Source organism: Talpa europaea (genome assembly GCF_964194135.1).
Source record: "Talpa europaea genome assembly, chromosome: 6".
Lineage (NCBI taxonomy): Eukaryota > Metazoa > Chordata > Mammalia > Eulipotyphla > Talpidae > Talpa > Talpa europaea.
Window position 1 is genome coordinate 64,512,101 of NC_140072.1, and position 15,468 is coordinate 64,527,568.

The 15,468-nt window shown below is 41.8% G+C and overlaps 1 pseudogene across 1 annotated transcript; it reads right to left on the reverse strand.

Moving 5' to 3' along the window:
• Positions 1 to 1,197: 1,197 nt before the first annotated feature.
• LOC311171802 (peptidyl-prolyl cis-trans isomerase FKBP3-like) lies at positions 1,198 to 15,468 on the reverse strand (annotated as a pseudogene). Its single transcript has 2 exons — positions 15,388 to 15,468; positions 1,198 to 1,738 (listed from the first exon to the last, which is right to left on the reverse strand). The product of its transcript is annotated as a peptidyl-prolyl cis-trans isomerase FKBP3-like (transcript).

Genomic DNA, 15,468 nt, shown 5'->3' on the forward strand with positions numbered 1-15,468 from the left:
TCCTCCCCCCCTATCATTTCCTCCCTTTCCTGCCCCCTCTAGTAACCAGTATTTTTTTCACATAATTATTTTTCTAAGATTTACTTTTGTTATGTTTTGCCAGGGTTTGTTGTTGTTGTTGTTATTGATATTCCACAAATGAGTGAAGCTCTGCAGTAACTGTGTTTCACTTTCTGACTTATTTCACTTTGCATAATCATATTTTGTCCAAAGAGCACTGTTTCATCTTTTTTAGTTTTTTTATGTTTAGAAAATTTTAGGTTTCATATTTCTTTTTTTATTTCTTTTTTAATGGCTAAGTAGTTTTCCATTGCATAAAGATATCATAATTCCTTTATCCAGTCATCTGTTGATGGGCATTATAGATTGAATCCATGACTTTGTTGTAAATAATGCTGCTATGAGAACAAGAATGCATAAATATTTTCATATTAAATATTTTATATTTCATATTTGTTGGGTATATATGTAACAATGTATTATTGCTCAATCAAATGGCATTTCCTTTTTCTTTTTTTTTTTTTTGAGACCTCTCCATACTATTTTCCATAGAGGCCACACCAAATTACATTCTTACCAACAATGGATGAGCTGAATCTACTTATTATTATTTATTATTTACATTGATACGTGTTTACTGAGCCTTTTTAATTTATAACATGAAGAGGAAAATCATTTCTTCTTGGCCAATATTTTGCACAACTGTAGTAAAATATTTTAGGCTTAAGGGATTACAGTTACTAAAAGTTGGGGATCAGGGCCTCCCTGGTGGTGCAGCGGTTAAGCGCTGGGTTGTGAAGCTGCCCGCAGCCTCTGCAGTGCCGGTTCCATCCCAGCTGCTCCCCGGCCACTGGAGGAGGGTCCCACATGGCACGCAGCCCTCTCCTGCCGCCCGCTGCTCCCCTCAGCAGTGTACTTTGGTCCTTCTGCCTGCTCTGCTCCCCGCTCTGGCTATGGTGAATTCTCCCGCCCTCCCGCGCTTCTGACTGTACCCAGTGCTTGTATGTATAAATAAATAAATAAATCTGTTTTAAAAAAATAAAAGTTGGAGATCAAGTAAAACAAGTTCTAATTTAACTTCTTGAATAGTCTAGTTGACTCTTTCCTTAAAATAGTAAACAGTTCTAATTAGTTACATAATTTCTTCAAGACCATGTTTATTATTGCTTATGTCTTTAGTTCTGAAGTCTTGCTCTTTCAGTCAATTTCCACTAATTCCACTTCAAAAATGAATTTTTCATTTGGTGGAATTTGGGCATTGGCTTGTCCTTTCCTTCCATAAGCCCATTCTGGTTCAATTTCCAACTGAGCCTTTTCTCCTTTACTCATAGTCAAGAGTGCTTCATTCTATTCTTTGATGACTTTTCCTATTCCAAACTTGAAACTGAAAGGCTTATCATTTTTCTTCTTCTTTGAACTGGTTAGAATTTTAGTATCAAAACAGTACCATCTTGTAGAGTTCTTGTATTCCAGTAATGAACAACATCTCCCTTTTTGGGAAAGTTGGTTTTATCTCCTTTTTAAGAACAGATTTTATACATTTTGGTGGACCCTCATCCAGAGTCTCTTCAGACTTGGTTTTTGTGGGTTTATCTTCATTAACTTCACATTTTTCGCCTGCTTGAACACTTTACCTATACTTTGAGTACCTTGAAACACTTCCACAAAGATGGTTGTAGGCTATATCCAAATGGTCCTTGTTAGCTGTCTTGGCCACATTTTTAATGTTTCCTAATAACTTTTATTCTTCAAGAAACAAAGCTGCACTGGGGTCCTGCAGAAACTTAAAATGATTTTCGTGAGTTGCTGCTTGCTCTGCAGCTACTCCATGGTCCAGGTCCCCTGTGGAATGGCCACCATCATTTCCCCCTGCTGCCTTTGTTTTACTGAGCCAGCCTTCCCTGATTAAACCATTTTTCTCATGTTTATCATTTTAAAATATTATTTATTTGTTTTTTAAATGCATAAATCATGAGAATATATTGACTTCGAAAACAGGAGAAATGTCAGGTCACTACATATTTGACATTTTTAGATTTTTTAAAAAGATTTGTTTATTTATGCATACAAGAACTGGGGTACAGGCCAGAAGTGTGGGGGGTGAGAGGATTCACCAGAGACAGAGTGGGGAGTAGAGCAGGCAGACTGACTGAAATACACTGCTGAGGCCAGTCAGGAGAGGTCTGCTGTGCCATGTGGGTATCTCCCTGGCCAGGGTCGAATGGGTGCTGCAGTGGCTGCAAATGAATGGCTTCATAGGTTGTGTCTTAACCCCTTGTGCCACCAGGGAGGCCCCACTTTTAGATTTTTAATCAATTTTTAAATTGACTGTTATGGGTGCCTTTTCAGTTGTTAACAGGGTACGGTGAAGTGGCTGGACATTTCCACAGGAACTATTGTGTCAGCTATTGCATCTATATGTTTTGTTCTCTGCTTTGAAGCCAAAAGACCAGGGTAAGCTGGATTCAAATACTGACTGTGGCCTTGGGTAAGTTCCTTAACCACCACATGGGGTTGTCATGAGGATTAATGAGAGAGATGGTGTTGTAGAGCTTTTAGTTCAGAGCCTGGTATGTGTTAAGTGGAAATGCTTGCTTTCATGTTGTCTAAGAGTATGCACTTTTTCCTCCCTCTTCCCAAGGCACCTGGTATCCACTTCCCTTCAAAGCATTTGTCTGGCTCTATGGTAGCAGTTTATTTGCAAGTCTGATCCCTGTGAAGGCAGACACCCTGTCTTACTCAGTTCTGTCCCTCCAGTGCCCTAACATATTGCCCAAATTGTAGTAAACTGTAGTAAGCACATAATAAATGTGTTCTTTCATTCAGCAAAGATCTACTGTGTACTACGATTGGCCAGGTACCCTGCATTCTGCTGAACACTGAAGAGGCATATAGTCCTGTTGACAGTCTAGCAGAGGAGACAGACATTAAGCAGATACTTGATAGCAGTGGGAAGAATGAAAAGGAATGGTATCTAAAATACAGTTAGACACTGCCGGGAAGAACTAATCTGCAAGAGCCTCACTTAAGAACAAGCTTTTAAAGTGAGAATTGAAGATAAATGGAGTTACTTTAGTCAAGCTTGTGAAGAAAGTGTCAGCAGACAGAAGGAGTTGCCTCCCCAAAAGGAATGGTTTAATACCCTCAGGGATCCAAAAGGCCAGCTGACTCTTAGGGAGTGGGGAGAAAAGGAACACCTGCAGTGATCCTGGAGGTAGACTTAATAAAATTCTAATCATTAACAATTATAGACTGGAAACTATGATGTTATTGCTATGAAGAACAATGGGTTTCCATTGAAGGACTGTAGGTAGGAGAATTTGTTACACTTGCATTTCTTAAAAACTTTCTGGTTTCTCTAGAAAGGTTAGAAAGGTTTTTATAATTGTTGAGAATGATAATGTCTGTGTTCACTAAATGGAAAAATGAACCCCCAAAACAATTCATCATCGATTACATTCAAATAAACTATGATACGCATTTACTTGGTTTGTCAGTCCTTTTATATTTCACTAAGATATGACCTCTTCACTTTACTTTTTTAAAAAGATTTATTTTATTTATTTATGCGTATAAGAGATGAGGTGTAGGCCAGAGGTGCTGGGTTGAGAAGATTCACCAGAGACAGAGTGGGAAGCAGAACAGGTGGATCTACTAAAACCCACTGCTGAGGGGAGCAGTGGGCCAGACAGGCAAGGTCTGCTGTGTCATGTGGGTTAGCTCCCGGGCCAGGGATGAACTCAAGCTCATGCTGCAGACATCTTTGCAGTGCTGAGACTTAACCACTTTGTGCCACCAGGGAAGCCCTAGCCTCTTCACTTCAGATCTAGAGATTTACAGATCTCTTCAACATTCAGATTATTAATCATTTTTAGGGTGGTTACCTCTACAGATAGGTCTTATTACCTAATGAAGTAATTTTAACTATTGGGACCTCCCTGGTGGCCTAAGGGTCAAATCTCGGCACTATCACCTCTCTGGCCTGAGTTACCTCCCAGCCAGGGAGCTAACCCACATGGTGCAACAGACCTCTCCTGTCTCACCCACCTCTCCCCTCAGCAGTGCATTTTAGTAAATTCACCTATTCTGCTCCCCACTCTGTCTCTGGTGAATCCTCTCACCCCCTACACCTCTGGTGTACTCCCCAGTTCTTCTACAAAATAAATACATTTTTTCTTAAAAAAAGAAAATTATGACTTTAGGGAGAAAATATTTTTCTTCCTGTGACATTCTGGAAAAGGGTAAAAGGCCATTGTTTTATAATTAATGCTGTAGATATCAAATGGGTCTTTCAAGCTATGTAAATCTAAGTTAGTAAAAATTCTAAAGACAGTCACCAAAATTTTAATATCTTTTCTTAAAAGATTTATTTATTTTTGCATGTAAGAACTGGGGTACAGGCCAGAGGTATGGGGGGTGTGAGGATTTACCAGACCGAGTGGGGAACAGAACAGACAGATTAACTGAAATAACTGCTGAGGGGAGCAGCAGGGGAGACAGGAAAGGCCTGCCACCCATGTGGGTTGCTCCCGGCTGGAGGAGGGGGGCTTGAGAAGTCTGGGGAGGGGGCGATGGAGCGTGTGCTGCAGTGGCTGTACATTTCCACAACCGAAGGAGAGACTGTGAACAACATCTGAAAATGAATCTCAAGCATGGTGCTCTCCTTTCAGAGTTATTTGATGAGGGTGAAAATCACCCTCTGTGACAGAATTATTCTTTGAGTAGTAACTATTCATTTGGTAATTACATAGAGCTTGAATTATTTTGTCTTTCAACCAAGGGAAACTATTTTGATGAAGAGACAAAGTATCTCACTGATATCTAAGCCAATTTATCATAGTTACAATGTGTCAAATAAAAGATGAGTTATGAGAGCAGTGTGCCTTTGGAATGCCTGGGAATGCTGGTCCCAAGGACTGGATACAGACTTTCAGAACATACCCAGGAATGAAAGTGGAGGTGAATGAGGAGGAGAAAGAAGGGGGAGGGGAAGGGGAAGTATTATGTGGTGCAAGTGCTAGGTAATTTGTTAGAAAATTTACAATTATTATATATGTTAACTATCAGTTCTCACCACCATGGTAGGAAGTAGGTCTTGTTGTTATCTGAACTTTACAGATAAGATGACTGAATCACAAAGAGGATGTGGAACTAGCACCACAAAATCTCAAGCGAGGAGGCAATAGAGCTGGGGTTCACAATCACACATCTTCCCCAAAAGTCTTTTTTTTTTTTAAGATTTATTTTATTTTTTAAAGATTTATTTATTTATGTATACAAGAACCGGAGTACAGGCCAGAGGTGTGGAAGGTGAGAGGATTCACCAGAGACAGAATGGGGAGCAGAACAGGCTGATTTACTGAAATACACTGCTGGGCCTCCCCTGGTGGCGCAGGCGGTTGAGCGCTGGGTTGCAAAGCTGCCCGCAGCCTCTGCAGCGCCAGCTTGATCCCGGTCGGCCGGCGAGGGTCCCACATGGCGCGGCAGACCTCTCCTGTCTCGCCAGTTTTTCCCCTCAGCAGTGTATTTCGTCAGCCTGCCTGTTGTGTTCCCAGCTCTGTCTCTGGTGAATCCTCTCACCCTCCTGCACATCTGGCCTATGCCCCGGTTCTTGTATAAATAAATAAATAAATCTTTAAAAAAAAAAAAAAAAGAAAGAAATACACTGCTGAGAGGAGCAGTGGGCGAGACAGGAGAGGTCTCCTGCACCATGTGTGTAGCTCCCTGGCCAAGGATCAAACTTGTGCTGCAGTGGCTGCAGAAAGCTTCATAGGTTATGTCTTTACCCCTTGTGCCACCAGGGAGGCCCTAAAGATTTATTTTATTTATTTATGCATACAAGAGCTGGGGTATTGGCCAGAGGTGTGGGGGTGAGAGGATTCACCAGAGACAGAGTGGGGAGCAGAACAGGGAAATCTACTGAAATACACTGCTGAGGGGTGTGGAGGGTGAGACAGGAGAGGTCTGATGTGCCATGTGGGTCACCTCCCTGGTGGGGGGGAATTGAACTCATATTGCAGTGGCTGGTGATAGCTTTAATAGCTCTGTGATGGAGCTAAGACTTTAACCCTCCACCATCAGGGAGGCCTTTTCCCTAAATTCTTTAATCACTGCTGTTTCTTAAATGTGAGATGACTAAAAGTGAAATTTTCAAGTAACGGTCTTTACCCTATCAAGTCAGCGAGTTGTTTAAAAATTAAATAGAATACAAAATATCATAGCATATTGCTGTAAAGGTAAATAATGTTTCATAAAACTGGGCCTCCCTGGTGGGACCATTAACCTCAAGTATAGTTTATGTTATATTTTTTAATTTGTTTTTAAGAATTTATTTATTTATGCCCATAAGAACTGGGGTACAGGCCAGAGGTGTGGGAGATGAGAGAATTCACCAGAGACAGAGTGGGGCACAAAACAGGCAGATCGACTGAAATACACTGCTAAGGGGAGAAGCAGGCAAGTCAGGAGAGGTCTGCTGTGCTATGTGGGTAGCTCCCTGGCTGGAATCAAACTCACACTGCAGTGGCTGCAGACAGCCTCATAGGTTGCATCTTAATCCCTTACACCACCAGGGAGGCCCCTATAATTTTTAATTTTCAAAAGCAAAAGTTGAATTGGCCCATCTCTTAAATTCTCTTTACTAAATAATCAAATTGAAAAAACTTTTAAAGGACTATTAAAATTTTATTTATTATTTAAAACAATGACCAACTAAAAGTTTTTTATGCCCTAAACTTAGACAAAAATTTAAGAGCAAAATTTAATAATTTGAAATCTCATGTGGTAAAGCATTTATCTTTAAATTTAAATAATTTTTTTAAGATTTATTTATTTATTATACAAGAACCAGCATACATGCCAGATGTGTGGGAGGGTGAGAGGATTCACCCAAGACAGAGCAGGGAATAGAACAGGTAGACTGACCAAAATACACTGCTGAGGGGAGCAGCGGGCAAGTCAGGAGAGGTCTGCCCCACCACATGGAACTCTCCCTGGCCAGCCAGGAATCAAACAGGTGCTGCAGAGGCTGTGGACAGCTTCACAGCATTGTACTCAATCACCTGCGCCACCAAGGAGGCCCTCAATTAAAATAAAAATTTGAACATCATAGTACAAACTATCCCCATCTTTAGTTATGTTTGTGCCTTTCAGTATTTTCAAACAAATATAGTTGGACTGGGCCTCCCCGATGGTACAGTGGGTTGAGTGCAGCCCTGTGAGGCTGTCCGCAGCTTCTGCAGCACCAGTTTGATTCCTGGCTGGCCAGGGAGAGTCCCACATGGTGGGGCAGACCTGTCCTGTCTCACCCGCTGCTCCCCTCAGCAGCGTACTTCCCTCCGTCTGCCTGCTCTGTCTCTGGTGAATCCTCTCACCCTCCTGCACCTCTGGCCTGTACCCCAGTTCTTGTATAAAAATAAATAAATCTTTAAAAAATATATATAGTTGAACTAATGCATTTTAGTTTTAATTAACAGATAAAATAAGATAGCTATGAATTTCCCCCCTTTTTAGAAAACTGATTCTGTCCGATTCATATCAGTGACAACCAGGTCTTATAATGTTCTTTTTCTTTTGATACTGTATGGGAGATTGTTTTCATGTTTTAAAAATTAATTTATGCTCCTTTCCAGTCTATCACCAAGAGTTATACAAATGGAAAAAATGAGTTAGCCTTCATGACTTTGTTTCTTATTTGTGTGTATAATTAATTATGAGCTTGTTTGAAGATGTTTGAGAGGATATTGATCTTTGAAATTTAAACTTTTGTCATCACTTATTTGATTATGGAAATTAGCAAAGGTTGAAAAATAAATCAAAGCATTCCTTACATTGGTTTAATGTGTTTAATGTTAACTGTTAAGATTATTGCTGATTTATGGGCCTCCCCGGTGGCGCAGCGGTTGAGCGCTGGGTTGCGAAGCTGCCCGCAGCCTCTGCGGCGCCGGTTCGATCCCCAGCTGCTCCCCGGCCACTGGAGGAGGGTCCCACATGGCACGCAGACCTCTCCTGCCGCCCGCTGCTCCCCTCAGCAGTGTACTTCAGTCCTTCTGCCTGCTCTGCTCCCCGCTCTGGCTCTGGTGAATTCTCTCACCCTCCCGCGCTTCTGACTGTACCCAGTGCATGTATAAACAAAACAAACAAACAAATAAATAAATAAAGCATGCCTCTATAAAAAAAATAAAAAAAAAGATTATTGCTGATTTCAAATAATCATTTATTGATTAACTATAATAACTTCCTCCACCATCTCTGACACATCTATCTGAGGGTTGATTTGCCATTTAGCTTCAGAAAAAATAGTTCAGTATTTTGTGATTTGCAAGATTTCCAGAGGGAGTCTGAAAAGTATACAGGATTTTTCAGTATGGAAAGCACAAAACATTGTTTCTGACATTTCCGACATATATAAGTAACAAGATTTCTTCAAACAGATGTTACATATAATAGCATATGATCTGCTTTTATATTACTTTGGACAGAGATTCCATGTAATATGATCCTAAGAAGTTAGGATCATAACTTTTGTCTTTATAAAAATTGTGTAAAATTAGGTCATTTTAAGCATAAATTTAGAATAACCGTCAAAGAAGTAATAGGAAATTTTATAAATTGATTATATTCACCTTTTTGAAAAAGATGTATTTTATTTATGCATACAAGAACTGGGATGTAGGCCAGAGGTGTGGGGAGGTGAGAGGATTTATCAGCGACAGAGTGGGAAGCAGAACAGGCGGATCTACTGAAATACACTGCTGAGGACAGCAGCTGGTGAGGAAGGAGAGGTCTGCTACACCATGTGGGTATCTCCCTTCTGGGGATCGAACTCATGCTGCAGTGGCTGGCAATAGCTTGATAGTGCTTAGACTTTAACCGTTGCACCACCAGGGAGGCGATCACCAAGTTCATAAACACTTCTTTGAATCTTTTGTAAATCTAAATTGTGTGAAATTTGTTTCTTTTGTTTTGCTTTTAAGAGTAAGGATTTATACTGTTTATAGTTTTAAAGTTTTATTCATTTGTCATTTATTAATTCAACAACTGTTTCTTGAACACTGACCTAATCTACAAGTAGAAACCATAGGCAACATGATAGAACACAAAGACATACATTGCAGGGTTCCTGTCCTTCAGAAGTTTATCCCTTGTTTGGGAGGGAAGATGTGTATCTAACATACCACCGAGTTCTGGCAATTGTACCTCCTTAACATTTCTTGAATCTTCCCACTCCCTGCCATCCTCAGTGCTGCTTCATTGGTTCTGGCCATCACCAGTTCTTCCTTGGTTTTCTCTAATAGTCACTCTAATATATCTCCATGTCTCCAATATTGTTGGCTTCAAAACTATTTTTCACAATTTTCTGAAGTGCTAACCTAATTACTCCCTTTCTTTTTTTTCCTAAAAGGTGGCTGCATCTTATATACATTTTTTAAAAGATTTATTTATTTATGCATACAAGAGCTGGGGTACAGGCCAGAGATGTGGGGGGGGGGAGGATTCACCAGAGACAGAGTGGGGAGTAGAACAGGCAGACGACAGAAATACACTGCTGAGGGGAGCAGCTGGTGAGACAGGAGAGGTCTGCTTCGCCATGTTGGTTTCTCTCTGGCTGGCTAGGGATTGAAATCATGCTGCAGAGGTTGCAAACTACTTCATAGTGCAGTGCTTAACCCCTTGTGCCACCAGGGAGGCCCTAATTCCTCCCTTTCTTAAGAACCTTAATGACTTACTAGTGTTAAACTGCTTGGATCTGTACTTCCTTCTCTTAACCTCTCTAGCCATTTGTTTTCTTCAGCTAATGACCATGTTATCTAGACATTCTGAATTCCTGTTAGAATACCTAATTAACCAGCAAGTCTTCTGTCATGTTATTCTCCCTGCTTGTAATCTTACCTATAAATGTGTATGCAATTTATTCACTCAAAATGTTTTCTAAAAGGCTGACTGCATGTCCAGCCCTTTGCACCACCTTGGAATTTCCCACTGCACTCAGGAGATGGATGTGTAAGTGGCCCATTATGCTGTGGCAGGCAAACCCCAGGAAGGGAGTAGCATGAGAGCTGTGGGGGGTCATCGATGAACCCGGATCCAAAAATCAGTAAAGGCTCTGAAGGGAGAAAGTGGTGAAGAGCAGTCTGGATTGAGGGAGTGGCATGCTCCATCAATCTGGAAATCAGCAATCAGTGAGGGGTGGTGGAAAATGTGCACACCTCAGAACATGAATAGGAGGAGAGGTATGGCCCAGGCACTACAGGCCTTGCCTGATATGATAGGGAGTTGGGGGTTTCTTTTGTTGTGAGGTAATAGGTTGCCACTGAAGGATTTTTTTTTTTTTAAGAGTAAGGGAAGGATGGGTAGTTGGATAGGAAAAGTCAGAATGTTATGATCCTATTTGTTTTTTTTTAAGTCAACATTCTAGTAATATCGCTAGATAAATGGCAATTTGCCACACATTGTTTAAATAAGCAAAGTCTTGAATTTAAAAAATATCATCTGAAATTTTTCAGGATCACCTTAGAAGCTGAGATAACTTACTAGCATGCTAAAAGTGTTTTGTTTTTTTTTTTAGAGAGGCATGTTTTATTTATTTATTTGTTTGTTTGTTTTGTTTATACATGCACTGGGTACAGTCAGAAGCGCGGGAGGGTGAGAGAATTCACCAGATCCAGAGCAGAGAGCAGAGCAGGCAGAAGGACCCAAGTACACTGCTGAGGGGAGCAGCGGGCGGCAGGAGAGGTCTGCGCGCCATGTGGGGCCCTCCTCCGGTGGCCAGGGAGCAGCCGAGGATCGAACCGGCGCCGCAGAGGCTGCAGGCAGCTTCGCAACCCAGCACTCAACCGCTGCGCCACCGGGGAGGCCCCTAAAAGTGTTTAAATTGCATAAATATATACTAAAGTTCTTATATATTTTTTTAAAGATTTGTTTTATTTATTAAGAGCTGGGGTGTAGGCCAGAGAGGCGGGGAGGTGAGAGGATTCACCAGAGACAGAGTGGGGAGCAAAACAGGCAGATCTACTGAAATACACTGCTGAGGGGAGCAGCGGGTGAGACAGGAGAGGTCTGCTGCACCATGTGGGTAGCTCCCTGGCCAGGGATCGAACTCTTGCTGCAGTAGCTGCAGATTGCTTCATAGTGCTGAGACTTAACCCCTTGTACCACCAGAGAGACCCCTAAAATTTTTATATTTTAATAGATCCAGAAGTATGAGTCTCTGAAGGAAGACCTCTGACTGACTTACTCCCTACCATCTCCACACCACTTACAATAGAATCCAGCACAGAATAGGTTATCAATAAATATTTTTTAAAAGATTTATTTATTTATACAAGCACTGGGTATAGTCAGAAGCGTGGGAGGGTGAGAGAATTAACCAGAGCCAAAGCAGGGAACAGAACAGGCAGAGTGATGAAATATACTGCTGAGGGGAGCAGCGGGTGCCGCAGGAGAGGTCTGCGTGCCATGTGGGACCCTCGCCACCAGCGGCTAGGGATTGAACCAGCACTGCAGAGGCTGCGGGCAGCTTCGCAGCCCAGTGCTCAACCACTGCGCCACCAGGGGAGGCCCTCAATAAATATGTTTAACCACGTAGCTCTGAAATATTTTGACAGCTTCCTCCAAGTCTGATCAATGTAACTAACTCACAAGAATAAACAAGAAAGTAAACAAGCAACTAAGTTAACCGCCACTTATTTAGGAAAACACATTCAAATGCATGATACGATCTGTGATTACTTAAAAAATATGATACATCCAATTACACAAAAAATTACACGTGAAGAAAACATTCTTATCTTTTGGTCTTCTAAGGTTTTTCTTACTGTTGTATACCCAACTCCAGCACAGTATATGTCACCTGGTGGGACTCAAAATACTAGTTAAATGGATGAGTGATTAAATAAATACGGAGACTGCTTCTTAAAGCACACGTACTGGTGAAAAGAGCATTTCTGCACTTATCTTTATCTGCTGTAATCTTCAAGAAGAAAGGAACACACAGAAGTTAAGGATTGCCATTGAACCAGAAAGGACCTTAGGAACCTGTTAGGAGTTTGATCACTTTATGGATGGTGAGGAGCTCTGCAGTATGTTAAGGGTAGAACTGGCAGAAGAATTCAGATGTCTTGATTACAGACATTTCTCACTGTCTCATTTTGCAATTCTATTTTTTTTAACTGTGGCAACATTAAGAAAAATATTCTTTGATCCTGAGAAATTCACTTGTTTGTACAACTCAGACCTATGGCTTGCCACTGCAGCCTTGCCATAGGGCCATGCCTCTCCTGTAGCAGCACAATTTGGGATATAGATGTGGAATTCATAAATGAAGGTGCTTTTGTCCCTCAAGTAAACCTTGTGTGTTTTCTGCATGCTAGTTCTTTTCACAGTGTAAGTTATTTCACTGCAGTGTTCAAGAACCAATGAAGTTTATGTTGTACACAAGACCTTAGGGATTTCATGTTTGGTGGAGCCAATAAAAGCAAATTCTCTCATGCCCTCCTACCAAGAACCTCATTTTGACATTCGGCCAGTTGCCTTCTCAGATCTGCGTGTGATTCTACTTCCCTCTCCACATTCCAGGACCAGCAGAGTTTGTCATTGAAACCCCCTTTACGCTTTCTTTCACTGGTCCTCTTTCTGTTCCTTCAGGTCCCTTCAGTGACCCTCTTTTCTTCCCTTCACCATCTTTTCTTAGCCTTCACCCTAACCTCACAAGAAATATGTCTGCAGATTTCTCACTTTCAGTAAACTTTAATACCTGAAACCATTCTCCCTACCCCATACCATTCATTTGTGAATAAAACTAGGAGGGAGAAATAAACTGACTCCAGACCCCAGTTCTGCTCCTCCCAAAGCAGAAACATAACACAATTCTAAGAGCTGGCCCTCATGCCTTTAGGGCTGCCTACAGTTCTTTGGGTCCTCTCTGGAGATCTCTGTCCTTTGTAGTCCCAGTCTGTGGAAGGGCATTCACATGTCCTATCCTGGGATTTCAGCCAGAGGAGCCAGGTGGCCTGGCTGAGCTCTTTAACACAGACAACAAGAGGCTGGGAGTCCAAACAGGCTGAAGTCTTCATTCTCAATTAGGTGCTGGGGAGAGGTGAACTCCTGATGGGAAGATAACCAGACATGTGTGAACTTCCAACTGCCCCTTGCCGATCATAGGCTTACTTACTTCCAGGACTAGGTTTTGTGTTTGTTTTGTTTTTTTTTTTTTTTAAAGATAGATTTATTTATTTATTTATTTATTTATTTATTTATTTATACAAGCACTGGGTATAGTCAGAAGCACGGGAGGGTGAGAGAATTCACCAGAGCCAGAGTGGAGAGCAGAGCAGGCAGACTGACGAAGTACACTGCTGAGGGGAGCAGCAGGCGCGGCAAGAGAGGTCTGCGCACCATGTGGGACCCTTGCCGGAGGCCGGGGATCGAACCAGCGCTGCAGAGGCTGCGGGCAGATTCGCAACCCAACGCTCAACTGCTGCGCCACCGGGGAGGCCCGGTTTTGATATTTTTGTATCTTTTTCTAGCATCAGAGGTGACTCCACAGTGAGATAGGAAAGGACAAGTTCTCCCAACAAAACTGAACGACAGGAGACTTACTTCCAATTCCATTGACTTTCCTCCAATATTTTCTAGCTGTAGCAATGGAGGCATGAACTCCTGAGAATGCTAGGACAGATGCAGGAGGGTCTTGGGACCCTTTAATAATTGTGCTTAGACAGCAAGAGAGACAATAACCAAAACAAAGAGAAACCTCACCGGCTGGGAGAACATTTTTGCACACAACACTAATGATAAAGGACTGATCACAAAATCTACAAAGAGCTGATGAGACTCAACAAAAACAAAATAAATAACCCAGTCAAAAAATGGGCAGAAGAGTTAAAAAGAAACTTCTCCAAAGAGGAAATGCAAATGGCCAATAGGCATATCTAACAATGTTCAACATCACTTGTAATTAGGGAAATGCAAATCAAAACTACAATGAGATACCATCTTTCACCAGTGAGAATGGCACATATTAACAAAACTAGCAACAACAAATGTTGGCAAGGTTGTGGAGAAAAAGGAACTCTCCTACACTGCTGGTGGGAGTGCAAACTGGTCCAACCACTATGGAGAGCTGTGTGGAGATTCCTCAACCTGCTAAAGAAGGAGCTTCCATATGATCCAGCAATTCCACTCCTCGGTATTTACCCAAAGGACACAGAAACATTAATTCCAAAGGGCACCTACACCCCTGTGTTTATAGCAGCACTATTTACAATAGCTAAGCTTTGGAAACAACCCAAATGCCCAAAAATAGATGACTGGATCAAGAAGATGTGGTACATATACACCATGGAATATTACTCAGCATTCAAAAAAGATAAACACATGCAGTTTGCAGCAACATGGATGGAGCTGGAAGGGATCATGCTCAGTGAAATGTCAGAAAGAAAAAGAAAAATACCAGATGGTCTCACTCATAGCAGGAATTTAGAAAACTTAAATAGGGACCAGGAAAAAGACTAATTAATACAAAGTAAAAATCAAAATCAACAAGCAACTCTGGTTTATAAACCAGAGACACACTAAGGAGGGAGTGGGGGGGAGGGGCATGGAGAGGAAGGACTAGAGTCAAAATTAGGGGGGGGGGGTGCAATTGTATGGGGAATATAACCATAATGAAAATGCATATATTGTGCAAAGATGAAAAATGATGTAAGAATTATATAAAATAAAATATTAAAAAAATAATAATCTGTGCTTAGCCCTGATTTTTCAGACCATTGTCCACTTTCCTTCCAATTAGATAACTGAAACCTTTTTATTTTTCCCTAAGATTTATTTATTTATGCACACAAGAACTGAGGTACAGGCCAAAAGTGTGGGGAGTGAGAGGATTCACCAGAGACAGAGTGGGGAACGCAACAGTCAGACCAACTGAAACGCACAGCTGAAGGGAGCAGCAGGTGAGCCAGGAGAGGTCTGCTGTGCCTTGTGGGCAGCTCCCCAGCCTGCCAGGGATTGAACTTGGGCTGCAGTGGCTGTGGACAGCTTCATGGGTCTTAACCCCTTGCACCACCAGGGAGGCCCAGAAAACTGAAACTTGACATGAAATAGATTTTTACCCTGGTATAGTTACAAAGAAGCTGCAACTGTTTATACTCATGCTATTCTTAAGGCACCCTTCTCCCATAACTTCTTTGGGTTGAGCTTATTGGCCTATCATAATAGTGCTTCTTGGTGGAAAAGTGCAAATTGCCACCTGAGTAGTTAAGTCTGATCTTCACTGTCTCCCACCTCATTGCCTCTGAAGGCTACCCTAGCATTTTTTTCTGTTTCTCAGTCTAGCAAGACTGTTGGTTCATTTTGATTCAGCCTCCAGATATGGTTCTTACTAACCTGTGCCTCCCAGCCGTTGATTACACCCCACCAACCATCCCACCAGTCTCTGCACTGGTCCAGTTGTTCCAGTGTTGCCAT